This window comes from Ornithorhynchus anatinus, chromosome 20 (genome assembly GCF_004115215.2).
Source record: "Ornithorhynchus anatinus isolate Pmale09 chromosome 20, mOrnAna1.pri.v4, whole genome shotgun sequence".
Lineage (NCBI taxonomy): Eukaryota > Metazoa > Chordata > Mammalia > Monotremata > Ornithorhynchidae > Ornithorhynchus > Ornithorhynchus anatinus.
In genome coordinates, this window is record NC_041747.1 from 8,140,673 (window position 1) to 8,168,430 (window position 27,758).

At 38.0% G+C, this 27,758-nt stretch overlaps 2 long non-coding RNA genes across 5 annotated transcripts in view; one reads left to right on the forward strand and one right to left on the reverse strand.

Annotated features, from left to right (window-relative positions):
- LOC103170462 overlaps nucleotides 1-10,768 on the reverse strand; it is a 44,688-nt gene extending 33,920 nt beyond the window's left edge. For all 4 annotated transcript variants that reach the window (XR_486187.3, XR_005661178.1, XR_003753833.2 and 1 more), the window contains exons 1-2: nucleotides 10,601-10,768; nucleotides 1,635-1,748 (exon numbers count right to left, since the gene is read on the reverse strand). This is a non-coding gene — a long non-coding RNA (uncharacterized LOC103170462). The remainder of the gene's footprint in view (nucleotides 1-1,634; nucleotides 1,749-10,600) is intronic.
- Nucleotides 10,769-11,049: 281 nt separating this feature from the next.
- On the forward strand, nucleotides 11,050-24,248 carry LOC114805808. Its single transcript, XR_003753831.2, has 4 exons — nucleotides 11,050-11,207; nucleotides 17,841-17,945; nucleotides 18,539-18,599; nucleotides 24,108-24,248. It is a non-coding gene; the product is annotated as an uncharacterized LOC114805808 (long non-coding RNA).
- Nucleotides 24,249-27,758: the final 3,510 nt, after the last annotated feature.

Below are 27,758 nucleotides of genomic sequence, written 5' to 3' on the forward strand. Positions count from 1 at the left end.
GGGGGGAATTTCTGCAGCCTCAGATCCCTGTGAAGTGGGCATCTATGCCTCTGATTACATCATTAACTAATCTTAGGACAGGAGAAATGGCTTGACTTAAAAAAACTATTTTAGAAATGAGGTCTGTCTTACCTTCCTAAAGGAAACACTGCCATTTCTAGACATTCTAATGGAAGAATTAAAATTTAAACTCAAAACCTTGATTCTCAGTTTAGTTATCTATTCACTTTAGTCACTAGACCACACCACTTCTTAGAGTAGCTGAGCTATTCTTGGTTGCTCCTAGATTTTAGTTGAGTCCCATAATTTGTGGCCTAGAATACAAAGGTAAATTGAATCCTTATGGAAAAATGCCCTTAGATCTGCAGGGCATGTCTACATGAACAATTTGAGCATATTTAAATGAGAGGTAGAAATCTTTGCACTTGAACCTGCTCCAAGTGAGCAAATTGCTAGCAATTGGAAACATGCTTAAAATTCCCAACCATGCCCATTGGCAGTATATTAGAGTTCCTGAAAAAAATGAGTGCAGTTCTAAAAACATGCGTATAAGTTCCCTTTGGCATGGTTAATATAGTTGTGTCCTAAGTGCTCACACAGGCAGCAAGGGTCTAATACTGCAGGGCGATTGCTTGTATTCAATTTATCTGCTTCTGATACAAGGAGAGGTTCAGTCCACCTGATTTAGATTCAAAGCCTGCAATTCCAAGGAATGTTCTCAAGCTGATTCTTAATTTAATAACCCCCACTGCCCAACTCAACCACTGCCTCCCCACCTCAACTTTTCATGTTTCTTGAGCAGGATTTTCTGTTTTATAAGATTTTATTAAAATCTTATTATTTAAAAAGTGAAAAAAGTTTAAAGTGTGCAAGAGAAAAGAATTCTATATAATTTATCTGAAATCCATCAACGCTTTGTGAGGAGAGTAAAATTTCTCAATGGTGGCTCCTTTGGGCTCTCTGGTCCACCTTTCTCATTGTCTTAAACCCCAGTCATCCCCTCCCTGTCTGTTCTGCCGCAGTGTGGCCTAGTGGATAGAGCATGGACCTGGGAGTTAGAAGGACCTTCATTCTAATTCTGGCGCCACCACTTGTCTGCTGTGTGACCTCGGCAAGTCACTTCACTTCTCTGTGCCTCAGTTCCCTCATCTGTATAATGGGGATTAAGCCTGTGAGCCCCATGTGGGACAGGGACTGCATCCACCACTTTGTATCTACCTCAGTGTTTAAAATTGTACCTGGCATATGTAAGCACTTTATAATAATAATAATGACAATACCCATTAGTAATCTTTCCTTCTCCTCTTGTTTCTCTCCTCTCCCTCTTCCTGCTCCCTAGGTAGTTAAAACTTTGGCAAAGAGGAGCATGTTTTATTTCATATCTGCAGAATTGAAAAGATTAACTCCCAAATTCTTCCACCTGAGAGATGGCACTGAACCTTTCAATAAAGGTTTGGTATTCTTATTTTTCCCCAAGAAGTACAAATAATCTAATAATAATGATGAAGTTTTTTTTGTTTGTTGTTGTTTTTAAACCCACCACCACACAACAACACTTGAAGACATAGCCGAAGGTTTTAGGAACGAGGGCATTTGTGGAAGGAACTGACTGTATCCTCACAGAGAAATTTTACCTCACAGAGAGATTTTATTCCGCATTGCTCCACTGATGCAGGTGATTTCACTAGTAGATTGGGCGCTAACATGTCAAACAGTTGGCCACCGCAATGGGCTGGCACTGGAAGAATCTGTCATCCAGAAAAGAGATTTAAAATTAATAATTTGCCAAACTGTCATTGACCATTCAGTATAATAAACAAGTTCCAAGGTTTTTAAACATAAAATTTATGGGGCCCCATTAGCAGGTTTTAAATTTAATTTTTTTCCCCCCTGAAAACTTGAAGTTTTTTTTATGTATTTAGCAACATAAAAATTAAGAGCAGAGGATTTGTTCCTGTAGTAGCATTTGAAAACACTTTTTGACATTTTAAAACTCCAATCACTGTGAAACTTTACTCACTAATGGCTTTACCATTTTCTCTGGTTTACTATGTGAGATTTAATGAAAAGCAGCAGTGTTGTAGTTACTTCTTGAACAGTGTATTATATAGTTTAATGGGTTGGAAAGTTGCAGTAATACAAGAGCAAAAATCCCATATTAAATCAGCAAATAGATTTTTCCCTTTCACAAAAAGCACACCAGTGGTTTAAGAAAATTTAAAAAAAGAAGATGTGCCCTGAACCCCCTTGCATGATTTAACCTCCAGGCACCATATCTTCTATAGAAATACCTGGAGGTCCCTTGTCAATGACCGTTCATTAGTAATTGCACATGTGGAACAGCCACTCCTCAACCCCAAAAGCCCCCAGGCCCCGGTGAATGCCTAATACTGTAAACATTGGTGCTGCTGAATTCAGGGCTGTGGGTTCTGGGCCTGTTGCAGTCACATCAACACTCCCCACCAACTGGGACAGGGGAGTCAAGAGGCCTCAAACTGGCAAGGGGAATGAGGAGAACTGAACTGGGCTGGTGCTAAGCCAGCCTCTTCCATGCTCTACCCTGAATCTGGACCTTATGAGCTAGAAGTTGGGTGAAGAGGGAATGCTGCCCCCAAACAGCTATAATCACAGCCCCACCTACCACTTACACACTCTTAGGCCCACTTCATCCCCTTCACTTACACACACATGACTGGCTCTCTCCTCCACAAAATAACAATAAGAGTGCTATTTGTTAAGTACTTACTATGTGCCAAGCACTGTACCAAGCACTAGGGTAGATACAAGGTAATTGGGTTGGAAAAGGTCCCTGTCCCACAGATGGCTCCTAGTCTTAGTCCCCATTTTACAAATGAGGATACGGAGGCACAGAGAAATGTATGTGACTTGCCCAAGGTCACACACCAGACAAGTGGCGGAGCCAGGATTAGAACCCAGGTCCTTCTGACTCCAAGGCCCATACTCTATCTACTAGGTCAGGCTGCTTCTTGTTGTGATAGTTTTATGCCTGTGTTCCCTGATAGAGTGAAAGTTCTTTGTGGACAGGGAATCTGTCATTTCATTATCCTGAACTGCTCAAGAGCTTACTGCAGTTCACTGTATACAGTGGGTGCTCACTAAGCAGCATGACCTAGTGAAAAGAGCATGGGCCTGGGAATAAGAGGACCTGGGTTATAATCTCAGCTCTAGCATGTAGCTGTGGAGTAATCTCTCCCAAGTGCCTAGCACAGTGCCCTGCACATAGTAAGTGCTTAATAAATATGATTAAATGAACTTCTCTGTGCCTCAGTTCCCTCATCTGCAAAACAGGAGATTCAATACTTGGTCACCTTCCTATTTAGACCGTGAGCCCCATGTGGAACCTAATTATCTTGCTTAGACCCCAGTGCTTAGCACATAGTAAAGGTTTAACAATTACTATTACTACTACTACTAAATGCTGCTGTTACTATTACTACTACTAAAATGACCCAGTCAAGATGGTATTAATGAGTTAGATTCATTGACAGCAGCAAAAAAGCATCCCCCTTAGAGTGGACCTGAACATCTTGGAAAAGCCCTCACTGCTGGTACTGACCTAGGGTTGGGCCACAATGCCAGCTGAACTGGGGCATTTCAGTTCCCCACTCTGGGCCAAAACCCCATGTCTTGGGCTGGTCTGGAACCAGACTGGCTTTGGAAAGTGGGAGGGTGAGCTGATGTCATTTGGGCTTTGGCCTGGGTGCGTTCGGCTCCATTTAAGATAACAAAGTCTGATATATTTCCTGAAGCTTACACATAAAGTAAATTTGTGGTTATTTTTTGGCTGCTTCTGGATTTAAAAAAAATCATACCCATCAATATTAGAAAAAAAACCAGCACTCCTTGATAATGAGAACATTTATTGACCCTGCTGGGAGCAGAAACAATTTCCCAAGTGGATTCTGAGCTTATTTACAACTATGCGGAGGCAATTCTGGGAATGTCCAATTAGCAGTCTTCTGTCAGCTTACATAACAGAATAGAGAATGGGCAACTGTGCTCAGCGCTTACAACAGTGCTTAGCATGTAGTAAGTGCTTAACAAATACCATAATTATTATTGTTTTATAAATCCATGTCCATAGATCCAACCCCTCTGATATCACACGTTAGGGGTTGCTTTTCCCAAACTGCTGAAATTGAGCTAGCAAAAGCAAGTGGGACAGAGAAAGCATTTAAAGGCTGAGATATTGCAGACTCAGATAATACAGCATCTCTGCATGGTGCACCATAATCAAGAAAAGAGCAGTTCCTTTTGAGAGGATGGTGAAATAAGGAGGCAAAAACAAAAACCTTGCCAGGTTCTGGAAACAGCAAACACACAGCACAACAAAGGACAGTCTTTGCGTGGGGTTTAAACTCTGGGTCTCACATTGGCCTTTTAAGTCTCATATGTGTCCATAGGCATCCTATTCAAGTACCAAAGCCATACGTGTGTGCAGGGTGGGGGGGTGCTCTGAAATGGGATTTTAAAAGTCCTCATGTTGGAGAATTTTTTATACTTTATGAGAAACTGAAGCAAGTTATATACATTAAAGGCAAATGTGTCAGATCTGAGATGGATCACTCTTTTTAACACTGCATGCATTCAGTACCTCCTTGAGTAACCACATCCAGAAGGTTAATATTTTCAGATATGGATCTTTTGGGTTTTGTTTTTTTTCATATAAATTCACCAAGCCTGGATTAGGACATAACACATTTTTTTCCCTTTCCCTCCAACCCCCTACCATGTTTTTCCATGTTTCTTTTTCTCTCTCGCTGTCTCTCTGTAGATCTCCTTACTGCTTTTCCCCTCCTCAATAGCATAGAAGAAGAAAAAAAAACACCATACGCATGGTTGACTAACTCTAAAACCAACCCAGATCTCAAAAGAGTTGTCATAATTTGACTGTAGCTGACCCCTAATCAGCCTCATAGGCACATCTTCTGAAGTTCGGTATAGGAAATAAGTGGAATCAGAGGAAGCATTTAGCAAAACAGCAGGAGGATGGACAAATCATCCATTCCTGCTGCTGCTTGGTGCTGTTTATTAGGAAAGGGAGACAGGAAACCAGTTTTCTTTCAGCCTTAGGTCAAATGCACCAGTCAGTCAATGCACCCATTATTATTAAGTGCTGGTAGCAGTTTTCCCAGCAGGCAGTAAACTCCATTTTGCTCATCTGGTCTGTATTTTTTTTCTTTTGTCTACCCTAGGATGTTGGGCAATAACATTTTTCTCCTTAGTCTGTTAGGGCCTGAAAAATATGTAGCAATTCTTGTGAATACTATGCAAAGATATTAAAATGAGGCCCTTGTTTTAATATTCAGTGGAAGGATTAAAAAAAATCAGATACTTGTCTTGATGTCAGTATTTTTCTATGTGTTGGTATTTTTTTCTTAGAAGTTTTTAAGTCTCAATGGGAGGTGGAAAAAAATTTGGGGAGGACAGAGGAGAGCAGAACACAACTGAACTTGATATTTCTAAAGTCTCATTTGAACTGAGTCATTTAGTGAAATGTTGCTGAAAATCAGGAATGAGTAAATTCACTGACTCTAGTAATCACTTTAAAAATTGTATTTATTAAGCCCTTATTCTGTGTCAGGCATTATATTAAGCACTGGGGTACATACAAGTTAATCAGGTTGGACACAGTACATGTCCCACATGGGACTCATAGTCTCTATATTTGCTTTACATGAGGGAATTTAGGAACAGAGAAATTAGGTGACTTGCCTAAGGCCACATAGCAGATCAGTGATGAAGCTGGGATTAGAGCCCAGGTCTTCTGACTCCCAGGCCTGTGCTCTATCAACTAGGCCACACTGTCTCCCCACTTAAAATCAATCTCAGAAATTTGAAACACAGGCTCTAAGCAATGGAGTGATCACTCCTCCCACCCCAGGTCGCCTGCTGCTAAAGCTCACAGATTCTATTTTATTGGATCCCTCCACTGGATAGATTTTGGAATACTGGGTGACAACAGAGCTATATTAGGAGTGAAAGGCTGGGGGTTCCATCAGAAGGGCCACTTTGGGGGAAGGGTGAAGGGTGGGGGATGAGGGGAGGTATTACACAGTGTGAAGGTGGGGCCTACAAGGTACCAGGCCTCCAGGGGCTGACACACATCTAATAACTGTGGTAATTTGTATTTGTGGTATTTATATGTTATATGAACACTCATACATGAACACCTCTATAGAACAATGACCTAGCTGTCACTGCTGCTCACTTTCCCTCAGCCATTCATGCCATGGCAGCAGGACCCAGAGCAGCTGCTTCAAGGATTCCAACACCCAAAAACCAAGACACAATCTTGGAAAGGCCAGTACTGCTGCTTCTGGAGAGAAGAGCAGGAGGAGGAAGCTGAGCAGCCTCTCCTTTCGTCCTCCTTGACTTAGTTTCTGAGACCCTCCAAGGGACAGAGACCATGTTTAATTCCCACCTGTGTATTCACTCCCAGCAGTTAGTTCAGTGATCTTAACCAGTAAGTATTAATAAATACTATTAGGCTCAGCCCCACAGTAAGCTCATTATGGGCAGGGAATGTGTCTGTTTATTGTTATATCATACTCTCCCAAGTACTTAGCACAGTGCCCTGCACACAGTAAACAATAAATAGAACTGAATGAATATCTGTAACTAATTTATATTACTGTCTGTCTCCCCCTCTAGACTGTGAGCTCAGTGTGGGCAGTGAACATGTCTACCAACTCTGTTGTATTCTCCCAAGTGTTTAGTACAGTGCAGTGTACAGAGTAAGAGCTCAATAAATATGATTGATTGATAGTAATACAACTACCTGTTGGAGAGCACCACTGAATCCCATCAGAAGCTTTTCTATAAGTGCTCAATAAATAGCATTGATTAAATAATTTTTCAGGTGGCAGGTTGAAACCTCCACCTAGGAATGTCTGGTGGTTGGGAGAGACAGGAGGAAGGAAGAGAAAAACAGCTTAGAGAAGCTGGCATGGGAAGAGCAAAGTTTACTACATTTTGATGTCTAAAGTTCCAAAGCCACAAAGGATGTAGTTTGAGTATAAACACTTAATTAGTACACAGTACCATTGATGATATCAGAGTATATTCTTTAAAACTCATGAAAAATTATTGCAGGACTCAATCTCCCAGCCCATGACATTTCCCCAAGCATTTTTCTCAGCTGAACACAGGAGAAGGATGTAATAATAAAATACATCCACCAACCCACCTCCTTTTCTCCTTACCCCATTTGTAATCAACCTCAAACTTACTTCTGGAAAGACTTTATTCTTGGGTGAGAAAAGCTGTGTAAATCATGTCTTATCTATGACATGCACAAAAAAGGAAATGAATACCTATTTTTCTATCTTGAACCCAGAGTAGAATACTAATATATTCAGAGCAGAGACTGAACTTTGTTCTTTTTGCCAGGGAGAAACAGATACTATGGAAAATCAATGAAATGTAATTGATAATAATAGCAGGTAGACTAGGGAGTTAAGACTATGTGAATCAACCAATCAATGGTATGTAAGTGCTTACTGTGGGCAGTCTCTCTACCTAGTGCTTGAAAGATGACGGTACAGCAGAATTGCCTTCAAGGAGCTTACACTCTAGAGGAGCTTACCATCTAAAAAAATCTTGCTCCATCATTTTCTTGGATAAGTAACTAAAGGATCTGTGCCTTTGGTGTTACTGAGCAACTTTGCCAATAATAAAGAAAATAATTAGTGATGTCATAATTTGACTGTAGCTGACCCCTAATCAGCCTCATAGGCACATCTTCTGAAGTTCGGTATAGGAAATTAAGTGGAATCAGAGGAAGCATTTAGGAGGAGAGGGTATGTGAAATATTGCTGAGCGAGTCACCGAGGCCTAGTAATGTGCTGCATTTGAATAATCAAAAGAGGGAGAAGTGTGGGACAAGAAAGACAGTGGAGATGCCAGAAAGAGGAGAGGGTTTGGAAAAGAATATGACCAAACCTAAACCACCAAACACTCACTGTTCAAACAGGTTTTAAAAAGTTCATTAGCAATTACCTGGTAAATTATGGGCATTTTAATAAATTACCAAAGTTTTATTTTACAAATTCTTAACACAGAGCAAAGCAATTCCCATCTGTTAGGTGAATCGTTGCCTAGATCTAGGGATGTATCCCTTGTAAATTCTGTATTTGCAGAAAAACTAATTACCAGATTAAATGATAAAGCTCAGAAAGCATGATACATGCTCCTGCATGTTACATAAATATGGTCAGAAAGAACAACAGTCTACAAAGATGCTACTATCTCTCCAGATTCTTTTTTTCAAAAGCCTACAAATGTTGTGCTCTACTTGTCCCATAGAAGCAGAGATGAAAGCAAGAGTTTTTAAAGTTCAGTCCAAAGTAAAGAAGTGCTGATGGACAGATTGAAGGAATCTGAGGTGATACAATTAAGTACAGCATCCCAGGAATGAAAAACGTTACTGCTGAACTCCTGATTTACCAGTCCCTCATACATTCCTGAATTTCCTGAATGAACTTTAGTTTCATTGAAAATCTCTAATCATAAAATGCTCAAGAAGATCATATTGTCACAATATTTCATCATTTGTCTCACTAAGGCCAATTCGAGTTCAGTTATTTTAATGGTAATTCACTTCCTAGAAAAAAAGTAAAAAGATTGATCATCTCAGTTTTCTATACTGCCCATGTTGATCAACAACTTCAAATATTTGTCCAAAGTATCATTCCTGAATAGAAACGAGAAAGGATTATCGAAAGGGACAGGGATTAGGTGAGGGATACATTCTTCAGATAAAGAAAAGATTTGAAAAACAATAATCTGCCCAATTTAATAAATTATTTGGGTACATTCTTTTTAAATAAAGCACCTCTCACTCTCTCTATGCACCAAGAAAGCCCCATTGCACTTGCAGTCGAAAGGGAAATACATTAAAAAGATTCTTATTTCTGAATCTGGTTTTCGAAAATTTAGGCATTTATTTTTTTTTAAAGTGATTCGTGGCTCAGGATTTTGCACCCCCTAGTGGAGAGAAATGGCCTGAGATGGGATTTTTAGTTTTAACAGGCCGTCTTTTTCAACCGTCTCATCTGAATACAGTTTGGAGAGCCGAAGTAATAACTTCCTCAACCCCCCTTTTTAAATTTAAATTTACCAGGCACCTTTATTCAAAGGCTGTAGTTTGGTAAGTACGTGGTACTGATCTCATTACTACTGATTTGGAACTGGATAGGACACAGTTTATTCTTAATAGTTACTTTATACTTCATACCTATTTATAAACTTGTCAGGATCCTCTTAACATTAGAAAACAAAATTGGGAAGGGATTGGGTAGGTGTTTACTAAGCTGTGAATTTATGCAATTCACCAACTTACTAGGCCCAAATAGAATTGTGGAAACAACAACCATTCTATTATTGCTATCCTTACATTATTTTCCAACTCATCCTCCCCAAGGAATATATATATATATATGCATTTTTTTATTACCTGGCACAAACCAATACTCATCCTGGGCAAGAAGCTGGAAAATGACTTAGCAAGAGGCTAACTAGCCATTCCCTCAATTTTAGCACTAGGAGATTTTTATTACATCATTAGTTGCCCTCTCAGAAAAGAAACTAATAAATGCTTTTTTCTGCTTTCTCTTAACAAAATGAAGCATCATTTTCCAAACACCTTGGAACTATTAAAGATAATACGTGCAATATATTAAACTGATAGTAAAACCCATGATAAATTATGTGAACAGATATACGTGGAGGCATCTATTGTTGTTTTTTTAGGCCAAAGGCAAGGAGATCCACTTTTTGTATTGCAGTGTCATTATCGACTGAAATCATTATCCAATGATTTCAAACCTGCCACTTCATTTGGGAGTCAACAACATCGAAAATGACAGGGCTAGTAAGCAGTTTTCAGTTTGTTGCCCGAGTTAATAGGCGGCATCGCTTTGCCACACCAGAAATGAAACTGTGAGACTGGTAAGACAATTTAGGGATCGCTTTAATAGGAAAGAAAATGGGGACCCGAAACAGTCTCTAAATTTTTCCCTCGACAAATGCTGCTGACGACGCATATTCCCAGAAAAACGGGAGCATGAAATATGGAATCCCATCAAGGTGAAAATGGTGCGACTTCCCCGGGCAACCAAGGAAGGGAGGCCCCAAAATATTGGAAGTCAAGACGACTGAGGCAGAGCTCCACCGTACCTGTTACCCCGCTGTAGCGATTCTCACATTAAAACTGGCTGTCTTCACCCCACAGAAGTCGTCATAACTTCTGAAGGCAGTCACACCGCAAAAGTTAGGGAAAATGGAAGCTGTGAGGTGCATACCCACCCCCTCCAGAACCGGTCAGAAAGGCATCTGTCAAAGGAAAGACGTTCAATAAAACCCTTCTGACTACCTGAGCACGTGCCCCACAAAATGGGCAGCCCAAAGGGCCACTTGTCCATCACTTTGCCCTCTTCCAACCTGGGCAAAGGCTCCGATTCCGACCGAAATGCCTCCCTTTGCTGCAGCCCGCGCTATATGAGGGCAAATCCCCATGCTGAGGGTATATGCATGTATATATGGACATATATATATATACACAAGCACATCTACATACATATCTGAAGATTACATATTGTTGCTGCTTAACGTTTTCCGGTGAGTCGTTTCTGTTCCTCTCCCGATGACTTATTTAACCCCACATTCCTTTACCTTGAGCAGTCCAGTAAACGGCTACCTAGGCACTGTCGCCGTCGCCGCTGCTAACGACGTCCCATCTCTGTCGCTAAATGGAGCGGAAGGGTGCGCATGCGCAAGTGCATAGGGTGGGGAGGGAGACGGCGGCGGGGAGAGCGTATTGCGCATGTGCCAGGGACGCAGGGGGTTGGGGGCTGAGGCGGGGTATTGCGCATGAGCATGGGTGGACGAGACGGGGGGGCGGAGGGGGGTTAAGGGGGCGGTATTGACAGCGGTGGTGGCGGCCCGCGTTCCCGGCATGCCCCGGGGCGGCGGGGTTGGCTCTAACGAATTTGAATGAGGAGCCCCTGCGCTTTCGGCGCCATTTTCGAGTGATGCCCGATCGCATCAATCCAGCGGGAGAGAGGGGACACCCTGAACTGGCGGATACCCCCGTCGGACACCCGTCAAAAAATCGCCAAAAAATCCTAAAAAATTCTCCCGGCCCCGGGGTGGCCCGCGGAGCCGCCCCGAGGCTCGCGCCGCCGGTAAGAGCCGCGAGCGGGACCGGGAAGGCGGCAGCGGCGGGGCCGGAGGGGGGAGGGGGGGGGGCTCGGGGGAAAGGGCGCAGGATCCGCCTTCTCCCCTCCACCCCTCACCCCGGCCGGGAAACGTCCCCCGAAACGGGGAACGGGGGATCGCCGGGGCGTGGGCGTCGGTGGCCGGGATGTGGCGGGAGAGCCGGGCAGGGGGGCGAGAGGGGGAGATTAGTTTGAGCGGGACGCAGCCTGGGCTGCAGCAGTAGGAGCCGCCGCCGCCGCCGCCAAGTGGATCTGTCATTCTCACTCCCCGCGGAGAGCCGGGGCGGGAGGGCGATGGGGTCACGGCGGCAGCGGCTCCTGACAGGAGGGAGAACCGTGTCTTCCCTCCCTTCCCCGCTCTCCGAGCAGGACCATTTTTTTTTTTTTTTTTTTTACCTCCCCCGTGCCCCTTTATCCCGGCCAGTCAACTTGGAACAAGCGGGGAAGTCAGAGATCCCGATCCCTCCCTCCCCCCCGCCCCGGAGCAACCGGTGTGTGATAGGCGACGGCCAGGGCGGGCAAGACCGGCACCTCCCCGCACACATGAGCCACCCTTCCTTGCCCCACGCCGAGGTGGGCGAGTAAGCAAGGATCTCCAAACTCCTAGGACGTTCATCCCTGCGAGGCTGCCTGTGCCCCCGTGTCTTCCCCGGCCGATTCTGAGGAAAGGAGAGGTTTGGCGGCGTCCCAACTCACCCCTAATCTGGTGGGGGGGACGGAGGCATCGGCGAGGGGTGCCATTCCCCAATCTCACCCCCACCTCGGCCGATCCGCAAGGTGGGACTCCTCAGACTTCCCCCCCCCCCCCCCCTCGGGACGCCTATCAGTTGCTCTCGTATTTTAGCAGGGAGGTTTATGTTATTTTGGGCGCTCTTTTTTATTGGGTGGGAAGAAGGATGAGTCTTCAGCCGTTGCCGTACCCTTTTCCCTCTCGGACTTCTCTTGAGAGCCTGTTTCCTTCTTCAGTTGCAGAAGCACGTCGCAGAGAGAGAGAGAGAGAGAGAAGGGAAAAAAACGGTTTGTAAACGCGCGTGTGTCTGTTTTCTCTTTTTAAAGTCTCTCCCCGGACAAGTGATGGGACTTTGTCAGCCGCCGCCGCCCTCCCTCCTACGGACCTCTGCCTCCAAGGGGCAAGGAAGGGGGTGTTATTTGTCATTAGTTTTGGTTGTCTCGGGCTGTTGTTTCCCTGACACTTTTTAGTGCCCAGCTGGCCGAGCAGTTCTTGCTGTCGAATGACTTTTAGTGCTCGCTCCAACTTCATGGAATTACCGTGCGGTGCCTCGTAAAAACCCCGCAGGACGATCATGTTAGACCTTGGACCCTTTTCGGTTCCAAGGCACCGGATTAACCCCTCGCTGATGTGCTGGGGGTGCGGGACTCGCAGCGCGAGGTTGCGTCTCTTACCCTAGACCTTTTTGGTGGTTTTTGGTTTTTTGGGTTTTGTGGGTTTTTTTTTTTTTTTTTGCAAGTTTCGATGTTGTTCGCGAGGGGGATAACGCTACCCAGTAAGGACACAATCGCAGAGGGTTTTTTCTTTGGTTTTTCTTTGGTGGGGCTGCCTTAGGTGGCCTGGCGGAATTCGTGTATCGGTTAAGCTAATTCTCTGTGGAGAAAAGGACCTTGCTGCCTGAGTCTTTCCGAAGGAGGAGCTGAGGAAGGCATAGTGGGATGGGTTGGGGTTCCCCCCCCCCCTTCAGGGTCGTGCCCAAAACTGTGATCAGCAAGCCCGGGGCTGAGGTTAGAGCTCGGATCGTGCCCCCCCTGATTGGCTGGAGGCGAGCGGGATTTGGGATTTTGAAGGCTGGACTGGCTCATAGAACTGCCCCCCACCCCCCTCTTCCCCTCCATCCACCCACTAGTCAGTGGAAGGCGAAGAGCCTGCGAATTTTCCTTAGCATCCTGTTCATCGAAAATGCTAGTTAACGGAGGGCGACCAGGGCAGGACGGCGTTACAGTTCACAGATGGTAGAGGAACGACTTGGCTTGAGTGCCCCAAGTTGGTGATTTTTTTTTTTCTTGAGTGTCAAGCACAAAACCAAGGACGTTAGCAGAATTGTCATTTCGGGCTCCAGAAACCTGAAACTTAGTGCTCGTGCCCGCCGCTTTTCTCCGGTTAGCATCCCAGCGAACAGCTTTACAGCCTTTTATTTTTTCTCCTCTTCCACTGTGTTGCCCAGTCTCCTTTTATTTAACTGTGTTCATGGTAAGATTAAAAGAAAGGCCAGTGTCGGATTGACATCTTGATAGAAAAACCGGGTTTTTTATGTGGAATTTTCGTGCATTTCGATGCATAGATTTAACCGCGAAGAGTCTTCAGGTTGTTCATCCTAGGAGCCTAAAATTGTTTTATGTCTATTGGTTTTTACAAGTTTTAAACAAATTATATAGATAGGATTTTATTCAGCCACCCCAATTCATTTAATAAAATTCACCTTGCATTTTCAAGAAAATTATTCAGTACAGTTAGGGCCCAGTGACAGGTAAGTGATGCACAGGTGCGTACGTATTTCACTCTTTTGATGGTGCTAAATTCAGTATTAAGAAATGTGCTTTTTCCAAGAACATGCTTTGTAGTTAAATATGAGGTAAATATTAGAACAAGCAAGCATCAGAGTATTCTTTTCTCCATTTATTTCTGAACTTGTCAACCTTCCCATTTTTTTTACAACATGATCAAGTGGGTGTGGTTTCAAAAGAACAGTAGACATACTGATGAACTAGCTATATGTAAATCGTGTACATATAGTAATTTTATATTTTGAGTCCGTCCATATTTTGCTCTGAAATTTTAGGTTTTATCTTGGATTCTCAATGTTAGTGTTTAACATCAAAATACATTCATTCCTTAGAAAAATCTCTCTGAATTCTAAGGTTTGAAAATTCAGATTAGTCATAAATTCATTTCCTGTTAAAGAAGTCGTATTCTGATCATGGGAAATCTACAAAACTGAATGTTTTTCCTCATTATTTTTTCTTTAAAATGTTTGATGGTCTTTGGATCGTTTCAAGATCATTTTGGAAAAGTCAGTCATTAACATTTTGTTCAAAAATAAAGTTCAAGATGAAGTGACGACTAGTAAGAAGGCCCATTTTCCTCTGAAATGTAGTTTTATCCAAAATATCAGAAAACATGATTTTAATTTCAAGACCTTTTCACCTTGGGACTATTATTTTATGCTTTGTTTCTCATTATACTGGTCAGGATTTTCCACAAAATAGGATTTTACTTTGTTAGCAATGCTTTTAAAAAGATGATTCTAAATTTGGATTTTTTTAAATAAAGACTGATGTATTGGTGATTCCAGATGTAACCAAAAGAATATGTTAAATAGGACTAGTTGGATGGGTGCTAATGTATTGTAATGGTATCATTTGTATATTAGGTTGTAATTTCAATGTCTTCTAGAAAAGTGAGAGTATGTCTTGGATTTTTCCAACAGGTGTATATAAAAGTGCATATATGCACATTCATCCTTTTATTGTGTTTTTTCTGGTTCTTGACCTATTAAAAACACCGTTTAAGTTAAGTCAGTATTTCATATCTGCAAACCTATGATGATTTTACTTTTTTCACTTAATGGAGTACTTGCGTATAATCACTAACTCAAATACATTGTTAATTTTATTATTGTTCCCAGAGCATTTTCATTCTTTTTAATTAGCTGAAAAAGATACACCACTTTTTAAAGTAAAAGTAGAAAATGCAGCTTCATTAAAAAAAACAACAAAATGGCATTATCTTATTTTGTCAGAACACGGTCATTTTCAATGTGAGTTTTTAAATGCAGTAATCTGCATTTTTTCATACCATTCATTAATACTGATTTTAATAATCTGAAGAAACAGCAAATCCAAAAAAAGATATTGGGGAATCCCTTTTCTTTTTCTTGACTTTTTTTTTAACAAGTCATTCTTTTTCTTATTTGCTGGAAGTGTTATAATTTTCAGCTGCCATTATTCATTGGATCCTGTGGGGGGTTTCTTTGTTTGTTTTTAAAAACTGGCCTGGTGATTTTTTTTCCTTTTTTTTTTTTTTTTCAAATAATAGCTTTGGAAAATTGAGCATCAGAAATATTGTGGGAAGATTTAAACAAATGTATTTTTCATAAAGGGCCTTGTTTACCCTTCATTTTATTTGGAAAACTTAGCAATATCTAAAAGGTGACTCTTATTTAAAGAACATATTAGATCATTAGGGTGAATTGGGGTGGGTTTTTTTTTGTTGTTTATTGTGGGATTTTTTTTAGCGAATTAGCTTTCAAAATATTTCATTTAGGTTTCTGGTTTTATGTATTGTTAAAATTGGTTCATGAATAAAGACTAATTTAACAATGCTTTTACCTGTATTTTTTAACCCTTTCTTAAAAGTACTGACAATTATGTTAGCTAACTTTTGGTGAATAGACATTTTGGAAAGACATTTATTAAATAGGGTATGGATTTTGAGAAATGATTAGGTTCCAGATTTTGATTGTGTACAAAATTTCCAATAATCTTTCAAGCCTAGAGAAATTATCCGATCTAAGTTATATTTTAATTGTGTGTCAAAGCTTTGAATATGGGAGTAATATTTCCATCTAATTTTAGCTTGCTGTGAATGCTCTTCATAATTAGTTTATACTTTGGAGAAGTGATTAATTGATATCAATAGTACACTTCCAATCTCTGTCCATTTCAGAAGTTACCCATTTATCTCATCATCCTGAGCTTGTGCTTACACATCCATAGGATATTTGTAAAATAGGTATAGTCTATCCATAAATGTTTTCTGTGATTGCCCAATTAACATGTAAGAATTTTTTTCTCAGCTTTTCACTGAGCATTAGTGCGGTTCTTATGAAAAGTTGGGTATTTGTAAATGAACGATTACCAGAACCTGCTTTACATATGCTTCACTGAGAGTAATTTATTGTGATTATGCTCACATCACTATTATAAATTGATACCGGGAAAAACATTTCAGCTGACTGTTATTGATGCTTTATATCTAAAGAAAGTACTTTTAGAAGGCAAAACATAGTGAGGCTCAAATTTTGAACTGTGGTTGGCCTGAGTATACGCTAGAGATATTTTTAATTGGCATTTAAGAAGTTTTGGTTTTTTTTTAAAAATTTTAGCTCCAACAAATTTATCTATTAACCAGTTAGAATAATATTTATACCAATGGTAAAGATTGTTACCTGTCATAGTTGGTTATAAAACTCCTGTAAAAGATAGAGGATAATATCTTTTAAGAACTTGGTGTCCAGGTTTCAGTTCTGGATTCCTTCTTTCATCTAACTTAATATTGACCTGAATGAATTAATTCCACACCTTCCTTACTCATACAGCTTATTTTGTCTTCCACTCATTTAAATCTAATATTTGCGTGGGTAGTAGTTTAGTATAAATTGTGTTTTATACAACCTCTAAATTTCCCTATGAGAGTGTTTTAGAAAAGACTTAATTTTAGGAAAGTAAAGTTTTGTGAATGTGCATTCAGTCTTCTTGTCCCTGGAAAGTTTTGGGGTGGAAATGAGATTTGGTTTTTCTTTCATTCAAAATGTTGCAGCCGAGAGGTTTGGTAAATTTTTAAAAAGTTCACCAAACATTTTGAAGAAGCTTAAAGGCTAAGAAAAATTATATCTTCCTTTGCTTCTATCCCTCCTCCACTCCATCTTGCTTTAAAGTGGAAAACCAAGTTCACCTTCATTTGTTGAAAAATGCCAAGTTAAAGTACAGTAAAATCAGATATTGAAAAATATTACTAGATTATGTTCATGTTTTAATTGCTGATTGATTACATAAAAGTAATTTAAATTGTATACATTATAAATGTAACAGCTTAATGGTAAGAAAGGTTTGGTCACATCACTTTTTCACTAGGTAATTGGTTCAGATGTGGTTATTTCTTGTAGCTATTAATGATCCTTTATTTTATTTTTTAAATGAGCTTTCGTTTTAGTGGAGTAGTCATTCTATAGCTGTTGGCTATTTGTGAATGAAATATTGCCGGATCCTGCTTCGCATATATTTCAATGAGAGTAATTTATTGTGGTTATGTTTCACATCATTATTGAAAATGTCGATATTGCTACTTCTGGAGGGAGGGTGGCCAAAAAGTTCTTCCAGGAACCCACACTATGCCTTATAACAGGGTCTTTTAACTGTAATCGAACCATGAATTCAGTCATGTACCCTCACTAGATAGAACAGTATGAAGAGGGAGAGAAGGTGTGTTATGTGTCGGTGTGTGTGTGTACACATATCACACAAATAATGACCATTTTTGAGCTGGGTTCTTTTCTCCCAACTTCATTCCCATTTTTGAAAATGTTATGCCCCATATAGGGGGAAATGAAAACAGAAACAGTAGTTAATCTGATTGGTTGTGGGGGCTTCTAGATAATAAAAGAAAGCATATCACAGGTTGTTTTCTAATCACATCAGTCCAATAAGAATAGTATTTTAGAGTAGGATTTCCAAGAATCATAGGCAAGATGGAGGGTCACTTAGATGACCTACATCTATGTTTAGGGATCAGCTGTGGTATACCTGGGTGCTGGAAATCTTGTTGAGTGTCTTTCGTGCTATCAATAACAATGACATTTTTATTGGCAGGTTTTGACCTTTCAAAAGAGAGAGCTGATTCTAGAGAAACACGCACTTTCTGTGATTTGAAAAGTCATGCATCCTATGGGGAAAATGGATGAGAGAATAATTAAGGTATGCTAATGAATTTATTACTTGTATGTTATGTGGATTAAAAACACATTGTAATTGGATTTTGGCTTTTAACTCTACCAAAAGCCTAATTATACATTCAAAGACTTCTTTTTTGCCAAATTAGGTGTCTGTGTACTTTCATTCTTAGAAAAAAATTAAGAAGTTTGAAGTCAGCTTCCAATTCTTTTTGAAGTCCATCTATGTGAAAAGGACAAAACATAATAAAAACCTGAGTTTGCAGCAGGCATGTTCATTGGAGTTATGCAAAATACGATGTTTTGTATTGGGAAAATCTCCAACTGAAACGTTATTAGTCCCAAAATATGAGAATGGATGAAAAATGTGTTTTTTTTAAGCAGTTTTAGTCTTTCATAAGAACAGTGAATTGCTGGGTAGATTGAAAAGAAAAAAAATGTGGACTTTCATCTTATAAAACTGGGGGTACTAACTGTTGGCTTCTTGACAGTTGGAGTAGTAGGGAGTTTCAAAATTGGTCTGTAAAGAACTCTCAATAGTAAGACTAATCAAATATAATTCTAAAAGAATAAACATTAAGTAATAATTACAACTGAAGTTTCGTCTTTTACCAACAGTGCAAATTTGGTTGAAACTGAAAAACTCACTTTCACTTAAGCAGAAACTTCCATTTTACATGTGAGTAATCTGAGAGAAAAATTTTAATTGCTCAAATCAGAAGCTTAATCAAAATGAAGACCAAACGTAATATCTAAAATCTTAGAAACCGTAACTTCCAATTATTTTGCTTTTGAAATGTAATATTCAACACATTTTATTGATATTTGAAAATTATTTCTGACATCAAATTTTTATTTTCAATTAGATTGGTAGAGAGTTTTCAACAACTGATTGTTTTTACTTTAAAATAGTGACAGAGTTTATGAAGTAGTGCAGGTTCAACAGTGAAATTGGCTATTCTTGGCAGTATGTTAAAATGTTATCCAATATTTAGTTTATGGTTGATTTGAGAGATGAGGTCTAATGGGATATTCTAGAATTATGCCTATAATAAACTGCGTAGGAAAGAAGTACATGTTTTGCTAATGCATTTTTTGTATTCCATGTTCACTTATCTAGTCTCATATAATCCCCCCAAACTTAAATTTTATAATAGTTTCAGTTTTTTTTAGTAACTAAGTATAAATTAAACTTTAGCTAAATTTGTGGAATTTTGATTATTGCCAGTGGGTTTTTTTAAATGACAATTTTTTATAAATTCTCTAGTATATGAATCAGAATATAATAGAAAATTATTAAATCCTCAAAATATGTGGGTAGATATAACAGAATTACAAATCTATGAAAGTTGGGTGAATTACATTTTTCAAATTAGTGTGAACATAAACCCTACAACCGCATATTTAAAGAATAAATTTTAAAGTTAAAGCATGCTTATGGACTTTTTCAGTTTGAATGTGTGATTTTTCTCTCAATTTAAAGTAATAGTTGCGGTCATTATAACAACTAGAAAGCAGAAAATAATATTGAGCTTATACCCAAATATATAAATCCACAAAGTCATTGCTAGAGACTTGTGGCATTTAATTCTTTTTAAAAAATGCTGCTATTTTTTAGGTTGGCATTGTATTATTAAAATATATCCTATAATTGTCTCCTAACTACAACAGTGGCTCTTGCTGTGTACATTTTTATTTAGAAGTGTACCCTGTTTTCTGTATATCCTGGCAGAACTGTTGTAAGAGTAGATTTATCTTTGGGGAAAATTATTTTTATAGCTTTGGAGGATTTGTCAGAGAGATTTTAACTCAGAAACCTTAACCTAAGTAGCACGAGGCCTTTTGTGCATCACGGTGGGTGACTGTCATTTAACTATTCCATAAGCTTTTAAAGATAGATGGTATGTAACTAAACTTACTTTCCAATTCAGTTTTTTTATGTATAGTAATATTTGGTAACCATCTATATATATTTTGATACTGTATTAACATTTTTTTCAACCCATTTCTAATATTCATTGCTCCATTAGGTAATGTTGGCTACATAAAAGGACTTTTGTAATCTAAATAGGCTTATTTTTTAAAATAAAAATAACATTCAAAAATTGCCAGCCACATTTCCATTTTGAAGAAACTTTTTATCCTTTTGACAAGGACACCTTTTAGAAGAAGTATTTTAGAAGTAACTGAAAAAATATAAGATATCCACCGTGCCTTAATACGTAGTATAAATGACACATACAATTATCCATTATTTGGCAATACTATAGAAATTAAGGGCAAATTATGGATTTTTTTCTCATTTTATTTTGTTTTTCTTAAAGCCATTGAATTTTAACTTAACTTTAATGGAGGTGGTGTAGTTTTCTGTAATGAAAGTGGGTAGTTTTCTGTAATGAAAGTGGTGTGCTTTTTCAGTAATGAGGGATGTCTAAGATTAGTTTTAGGGTATTAAATCCACAAGTAAATATTTTATTTGCCCAACAATGAAATCTGTGTTTCTCACTATGAAATAATTTTAAGCTTTATTCCAAAGGAAGACTTTTTAGTATAAAGTTTTCTGTGCAATTCATCAATTATTAATCCAAAGTTTCTTTTGAAAGATAGCCATAAATTTTTAGACTTTAGGGAAGACTGTACACAACACAAGTCAGTGCTCAAAGAAATTGTGATGTTTTGGAAACAGTTTTTTATTGCAAGCATATTCACTGTTCTACAGTGTTCTATTCTGATATTTTATTAATATATATTATTCTTGTGGTTTGCTTTTCTCTAGTTGTGTTTTCAGTTATTTTGATGAGAACAGTCAGTTTCATAATATGGTTTTCCGAGACATTGATAAATTAACTAAAGGTTGAATAATCATTAGTTGTTTTTTTAAATGTGTTTTTAATTTTTGAAGTCATACATGGGTGATTTATTGTATTTTTTAAATGGAAAGGAACACAATTTTCAAATGCATATAAAAATTTCAGATAGAGACTGTGATAGGGGTAGAAGTGTGCCAAATTAACTCTTAGACTACAGTCCTCTTTGTAATCATTCTTTTTTGTCTTAAGTTTATTTACAGTTAACCATACTGAAGTATTATGGAAGGGAAAATTGCTTTATCTCTGCCAAAACGGTATTCAGTGTAAAAATAAAATCACAGTACAAATCTGTGAAGAACAACCTAATGACATAAACATATTCCTAAAATGTAATACTATTGCATATGTTTCTTCTTCTATGCTGAAATATTTTGTGAGCATTTTTTGCACTTAAATAGCTTCTTTTGTCAGCATTTGTCTCTGTGACTTTTTGAGGTATTTTACTTCCCTGAAGTAAGAATTTCCTTAGGTCTGAGTGATGAGAAATGCTTTGAAATTTAGATAGTCATGTGAAAGCAGGTTTAGTGCCTGAACTTAATCAACTTGGTCAAATTATCAGAGGAAGGAGTTACTTTAAAGTGCATATTGCAGTTCTCAGTTATATACTTAAAAGTAGCTGGGGAAGCAGTGCCAAATTTTTTTTTTATAGCAGCTGTGTTTTTAAAAATATATATATATAAGGGTCCCAAGCCTTGTTATCTATTTGCATGTTTTCATTTGAAGTGGATTAGGTGTGAGGGCCATTAGGTATGTTGTGCAGGGGGACCTGTAGTTTTCATTTTCTGTGGTGGACAATATTACTTGTGTGGGACAAAGGTCCTCGTTCACTTTGTGGTAAAGTTAGGTCCACAGACAGTTTCTCATTTTATTCACCCTGAATGCCACTACCATTTTAGGATTGATTTTGCAAAAGTACGTCACTTTGTTTTATAACCCAAAATTTAGAGAGTTTGAGTCACTGAGCAGTTAGGTGAAGGCCATTTCATATCAGTGGCAAAGCAGGAAAATCAGACAGTCATAAATAAAACTTTTAGTACTTTTTCTGTTCCTTGAAGAGTGAGCTCTGTGGCTAAGATAATGTCTTATTAAAAAGGAAAGTATTTTTTGTCTTTTAAATGTAACTGTGTCTTTGGAAGATTATTTGGTGAAAAACAAATGGGAGATAGAAGTCTCCGATTTGCCAACTGACCTTAAGTAAGTCACTTAACCCTTGTGTCAGTTCCTTCATAGATTATTAATGGTGGGGAACTCTCAAGCCCACATTAGTGTGCATATGCATTCCCATTGATGTTGGTCACAAGGAATTAAGAGAAAAGCTCCATTAATAGATGCTGATAAATATTCCAGCCTCACTTTTAGTCATACTGCCATAATAGCCCACCTCATCCTGATCGAGAAGGTCTTGTGGTCCAAACTGGCTTCACCCACTCCTTCCGGTACATGAAAATCCAGGTCTGGCTGTCCTTTGTCTTCCACTTACCATTCTAGAAGAGTCCTACCAGACCAGGAAAAAAGCAGTGTACACACCAAAGGAAAAATATAGTAAGATTCCCCAGTGACAAACTGGCAACCTCATTTTTGAGGCCTAATGACAGAAACATTTCTTAATATCAGTAATTGGATCTAAGTGTCTTTAAGTCCCAATATCAAAATAAGACCAATTCCAAATACAAAATAATAAGAGTTCTCAAGTGTTAAATAAGGTTGGATTATCATTTCAGAGAAAATAAAAGGAGGGGGATATTTTAATTTGTGTCTGTGTGTGTGTACTTGTTAAATGTAGATGCCTATAAATATTCAACTTCCTCCTACAATGCTATTGTACCCAGTGAGTGTTCAGTGAATAGTTATGGTGAGGATTTAAAAAAAAAACTAGGATTTTTTTTTTTTAGTTTTTATTTCAAAATTCAAAATGGAATTATTGAAATGTAAACATATGAATTCCTTAAAAAATTATATTTAGTACTGTTTTGACATTGAGAATAGGACCATTGCTGTAGAAACTCTAAATTTGAAATATGAATTGTACTTTTCACTGCTTTATTCCTCTCCCAGCCCCTTTTTTTTGTTACTATACTTCATTCTTTATTTTCCCATACAGAATACTACCAAACAGGACTGTTTTAGTCCAAAAGCATAAACTTAGTGTCTAGACAGAATGAAACCCCTTCAGATTGCAAAACTGAGGTTCGGATTGTTCAGCCATAAAGCAATGAGCACTTTTTAATATTTCCATTGATGTTCTACGCAAAACTAAATTATAAGATATGTTGTTTGCAATTTAACAAAGATATATCGTTTACATTTCCCTTCTTACTGTTTGACCTAAATAAATTAAAAATGAAATAATAATGCTCTAATATTGGTTATTTCCAAATAAAAATGAGGAAAAATCAATTGCCTCTGCTTCTCCGCTTGATTTCATAGGTCTCTGGTCAAACATGATGGGCCCGTGTAAATTAGGCCCATAATTTAATATTAGGGGTGATACCGCATCACAAACTATTTCTAGACTTTAAAGTGTCTGGGCATTTTATCCTTGCAGACGGTAATCAGTCACTGAAATAAATTTATGGGTTTTTCAGGAAAGCAGTATCAGTATGCCTTTCTGCCAAGCAGTGTGGCTAAACCCTTCCATCTTGCCTTTTTCTTGCTGGACCTTAATGAAGTTTTCTGTTTGTTTTTGTTGTCTTTTCTACTTTTAAGATGATCTAGAGTGTATTTTCTCACCTTTATGATCAACATTAAGCCTTCCTCTTTGCAAATGGAGAGTGAGAGAAAACAGAAAAAGGACACAACCAGTGAAACAAAAAATTTCACGCCCTGTTCCAATCATCATTCTTTTATCCCTCCTGGTCTTCTCTTTCTCTATAGCCTTTGAATCAAGGAGTCACGTAGGAATTTAGAAAACACTTTTTAAAGGGCTTCTAGTACTTAAGTTTCATGAAGTAGTGTGTGTTAAGTTTTATAGATGCTAATCTTAGTAGAAATGTGGTTGTAAGTCTTTAAAAACTTTTAATGCTTATTGCTTAGGCTGATATAAAAATAGCCTTTTAGTGCCTGCAATCTGTACTTAAAGAAGTAAATTTTGGTGCATGAGGTTCACAAAGAAGATTATTTGTCTGGTAAAGTGCATGGGAGAATATAAATAATGCAATATAATGCATTACAAACATAGTGATGTAATATAAATGAGAGTTTTAAATGTTCCGTATTACTATATAAACTTAGCTGGGTGTTTTTTTGTGTGTGTTGTGTGTGTGGTGTTTTGTGGGGTTTTTTTTTTTTGCATCTTAACTATGTACTGGTTTTCTTAGGTCCAAATATGAAGATAAATGAAGAAAGCCCATATTTTTTTTGCCATAGTTAATCTTGACTTCAATTGAAGGATCATTCTTGATTTGTGAGTATTCTATGAGATCCTCAGCTCTCATTTATAAATATGGGTTTGTTTCCAAGTCTCTTCTTTCATCCACCATACTCTGACTTTAGTGATCTACCTTTTCACTGTCTCTTTTAATCCTCAGATTAAAATCAACTCATTCTTTATAAAATTTGATAAGTACAGTTGAACCTGAATGGACCCTTTGAAGAGCGGGTTTATCAAAACAATCTCTATGATCCCAAAACTTGACATTGGGATTCCTTCTTGTCCTTTTCATACTGTTAGATCATATTTTGTAAAATTATTAGCACTTCTTAACCTTCCCTCTCATATCTCCTTCGGCTTAGGGAAGCTCGTCAGTTAATCTAGTGGTTTACTATGTGCAGAGCACTGTACTAAATACTTGGAAGAGGTACAATTCAACAGAGTTGGTAGACGCATTCTCTCACAAGGAGTTTCCAGACAAAAATTAGAAAAAAAATGTAGTTATTTCGCCTTATGTTCTCAAGGATGACATAGTTACCTGCATCTGCCCTTTGAAAACACGTCCATTACATTTTAGCAGAGATTCGGTCTTGTTGGCAGGTTTAAAGGAAGGATCTCACTTTTCCTGCCCCATGTGCCAAACACATGCAGGCCCACACCCTCTTTTGGGATGACACAAGTGTCTTTTAGCTTCACTTTCTCTTGAGCTGTCACCAGATTCAAAAGTGACTTTGGTTAAATATTAATATCACCTTCCCTAGAAGGAATTCGGTGCTGTGTTTGAGCCACCCTTTAAATAGATGTCAAGATCAATGATGTGCAACAAATCCTTGATTCCAAAAGAGGACTTTCCAGAAAAAAAATTTGGAACTATCTGGGAAGATAATTAAATTTGTATAAATCCTAAATTAATGAAGACAAGGAGCAGATTGCTTTTTCTGTTTGTAATGATGTTGCATCATAATGTCACCAGAAAAGATGATGTCTTTAGATGCTTGTCTTCTGGCCTAGTAATGACCTTAGGTGATTCTTTCAAATTTGCTATGAGTAAAGACTTTGGAAGGAGAACACTTGGTTAGTACAGTGCTCAAGTAAATGTTCAATAAATGTGATTGGATTTTTCAGGTTAACAAATTTGGGGATAAGGATCATTTTAATAATTTTTTAAAACTATATGAAATGGTTTAAATGTTCAATTTTTTTTATATTAGTTTTTTTTGAGTCACATGCAACAACATCAGTATTGTGACTCCTTTCTGGTGTTTGTAAGTGGCTAAATTAACCTTCAGTCACAGCTCTCTGTTAGTATGTAAAGCAGTGTTAAGGCATCGCAGCTTACTTTGGAGTATAGGCCAGGAGTCAGACAAAATATTTAATCATATCCTGATCTTGGATTTGTGTTGAGGACCATAGATTGGAGTGGGGAAAATGTTGATATTTTAGAGATAAACAAGAAATGACCATGGGTGGCAGTTACCCAGAGAAATTTCTAAGGAGGCAAGAGGGAAACTCACCCAGGTTTTTTTTTTTTAAAAAGTATTATACATTTGAAAGTATACACGTATTATACCTTACATTACACTTTAAAGGTCACATTCTAAAACTTAATTTTATTGACAATTCATGACACAAATGGGCAAAATTGATGTAGGTCTACCATCGTGGAATTGGGATGAATTCTTAAATTAACAAATTCATTTTTGGCTAAGAAAATGTTTTTAAAATATATTAAGTTCAGGTTTTCAGTTTTACCCTTCATTAAAGAACAAACAGATAAAATCCTCATCATAATATCTTTTGGTGACTTCAAAGAGTGAGCCATATCTCAAGCAGGTAGCCAATTATGCCAGATCAAACTTGGTAATTTCCTCTTTTAATCTTTTTGTTCCATTTGCAAATCCTCTGTGAGGTTCCACTAATCCAGACTCAGGTGTCTTCAGAAATCACCTTCCCCTTCCTTCAGTTAGAAGTCTTTCAGTGAAAGACAAAGACTTCTGATAGTGTTGCTCCTCCTTGCATCCTCCTAAAAAGAGAAGACCGTAGGGACTCCCCACTTTTGACCTTCTTAAGAAGAACAACCACCATTTTTTATGGAGAGTTAACCTCAGTTAACACTGTTCTGCCACCTCCCATCTAGTCCTAATAACATTCCTAATAGAAATGGCCTAATAACTATCTGAAAATATTCAGTTTAGATAATCTTACCAGGGTTTGATACTTGTAAGTCAAATTAAAGTACAGAATGGTCTAGTCAATAAAGCCTAAATAAGAGATTCAGAAGACCCTTTTTTGTATTCCTTACCCACATCCTCACTTGGTTTAAAGCCTTTAATTTCAGTTTCTATTGCCTTCTCATGCACAATGAAGTTGGAAATTCTTAATTTAATATATGGGATATTATGAGAAATAACTGCCATAGATAAAAGACTTTACGCACTGCCAAAGATAGCTTATTATTTCAAAAGTGAACCTAGATGATTACATTCCCGAAAATTCAATAAAAGCCTGTTTATGCTACAGTGAAGCAAATCAGTAGTGGTTTGTACTATGGTGTAAAAAAGCAATTGGGCAGAAGTTATTTCTGTCCATTGTACCTGACTCCACAACCTGAACTGTTATGGGCTGAATTTTAAACTTATAGTCAAAATCTTTCCCATTTTCCCCTCCTAAACTCACCCCATCTCTTTCATTATGTTGTAGATTTCTTAAAGGCAGGGACTGTGTCTTTTTCTTCCTCCTAAATCCCACAGTTGGATATGTTCTGTGCACAACAGAGGCTTGACAAATAATGTTGATTGATTTAAAAAAAAATAAACCTTACAAGTGTAAATGGGAGCCAAGAGGATGAGGTAGAATGGCAGCTGGAGTGTAGTTTTAGTTAATTTTTTAAAGAATTAATTTTCTTTTTTTTCCTTTCCACTTCTGTTATGGCTCTAAGTAACTGTTGGCTCAAGGTGCATTTGAAATGTTTCCACCTTGATTTATGTACTGTAAGAATGTGCTTTAAGAGCAAGGTGAGAAATGGAATGAGAAATTAGCATTACACTTGCATTTCTGCACTTGATGTGAAAATGTAAGTTTTTATTTTCAAAAGTATCAGTGTACTTTTTGAATAATAATTCCTCATCCATTTTGAGTAAAGCTTTTAATTGTTGAAAGCCTTTGAAAGAGTTCATGTTTGTATTCCTTTTTTCCAACAAAAAGGTTGTGATAGGAATCTGTTGGGAGATCTTTTTAATTTGTCTCTTTTACTGTATTTAAATCTAAGAAGTAAAGAAAATAGAGGTATAATACTACTTTGAGTTTGACTCTATGATTATGAATAATATAGCCAAAAAAGTGGTTAAAATGATTGGTTTCCTTTATTTTGTCCTCTGAGGTGAGATGGCTGTGGGAAAATATTTTAATTCCTTTTACGTATCAAAAATATGCACAACTATGATTCATTTTCCTGCTATTCTGAGAGATTAGCATTTTTAGTATGTAACGCATTTAAGAACCAGAGGTATATAGTTAGAAACTTAATGCTACCTAAGTACAAAATTTTCAGGAATGTAGATATAAGCATCTCTTTTTAATATTTGAGAACTTTTAAGAA